The 1,424-nt window shown below is 50.6% G+C and overlaps 1 non-coding gene across 1 annotated transcript; it reads right to left on the reverse strand.

Moving 5' to 3' along the window:
- Positions 1 to 406: 406 nt before the first annotated feature.
- Positions 407 to 478, reverse strand: TRNAC-GCA (transfer RNA cysteine (anticodon GCA)). The gene has a single exon. It is a non-coding gene; the product is annotated as a tRNA-Cys (tRNA).
- Between the last annotated feature and the right edge of the window lie 946 nt (positions 479 to 1,424).

Raw genomic sequence — 1,424 nt, forward strand, 5'->3', positions numbered from 1 at the left:
TCTCTGTGCAGACACCATCACACTGGCCCTCTCGGGCTCTGCAACCATCACTGGAAATGGGGCGAAGGGGCTGGTGACTTTAGCCTGCAACAAGGTGCCTTTGATCGTCAGACTCCTCAGCCCCAGCTGGATGTGGGTCTTGTTCTTCTGCACAGCACAGCCCCTGGAGAACAAGGACCTGCAAGTGTGCATCATATTATACCTTTGTTTAATCCATGAAAACATAAACTAGAGCCTCAGAGGACTGGAATGGATTTCAACCGATGGACAGGTTTGCTCGGTGTTCGTACATTTCAACCGGAAAAATGCCGAATGTTTAAATTCATTTCACATCCCCATTCAGTGGAACTCCTGAACATACCGGAGATGGAGATGGAGATACGTTCATTAAAAGAAGCAACTTCTTAGGGAGCACCTGGATTTGAACCAGGGACCTCTTGATCTGCAGTCAAATGCTCTACCACTGAGCTATACTCCCGCTGACAGTGTAGTCTTGGAGCCAGTGATCTTGAGGATTAGGAAGGACACACCCTAGTTCAAAGATTTCCTCTTATGTTCCCAGCCATGGGTGGTTTAATAATGGGGTTGTATTAAATATTAGACATGCATGGAAACACCACACCTTGCACAAGCCCCTCCCCTGCTCGGTCTCACCAGAGCAAACTACTACTTACCTGGGACCACACCCTGCTCCCCAGCTCTGTGCCACTTCACCTCACCAGCATTGCTCCACACCCTCAAAGGACACACAGAAATAGAGCCCACTAATCCCCATTGCATTCATTAAAGAACTGCCAGATAATCCCGTTCTGACCAGAAACACAGAGCTCCCGACTCTGATTTAGAAACACAGAGCTCCCGGGAGTGTCAGCCATACCCCTGTGCCCGGCAGCAGAGTAAGGCCCTGGCAGTGAGCATGGCCCATAATGCACAGGTCCCTTTTTTATATTTTGCACAATTGTGGTTCAGTGGGAGAATTCTTGTCTCCCATCCAGCAGGCCTGGGCTTAATTCACGGCCAATGCTGAGCTGAGTTTCATGCGTATGTAAGTGGGGAAATGGTCCCCCTATTGTGGGGAACTTCCCTGGCTTATACACGACCCCGGTGCAGTGGGCTGGCGAAAGGATCCGAGTCCTAGTTTAGCCAGAGGCCTGCCTGACCTCGAGGACGTTTCTTCCACTCTCCTGTATGGCAGAGTCCTCGTAACCCCAACAAGGCTGGGCCCAGGATTCCTGGGGAGCTCGACCCCCAACCTTGTCGTGGTCACTTAGGGCAGGGGCGAGGGTGTCCCCACTCCGGGGTACTCTCTCCACACTGGACTCTTCCCTGACCCACTGGTCATTACACACAGTTCAAGCAAATACAATTTATTAACCAGCCACCAATTTGAAAAATAAGGACAAAAGGTGAAAGGAAAACACATC

This window comes from Emys orbicularis, chromosome 15 (genome assembly GCF_028017835.1).
Source record: "Emys orbicularis isolate rEmyOrb1 chromosome 15, rEmyOrb1.hap1, whole genome shotgun sequence".
NCBI lineage: Eukaryota > Metazoa > Chordata > Testudines > Emydidae > Emys > Emys orbicularis.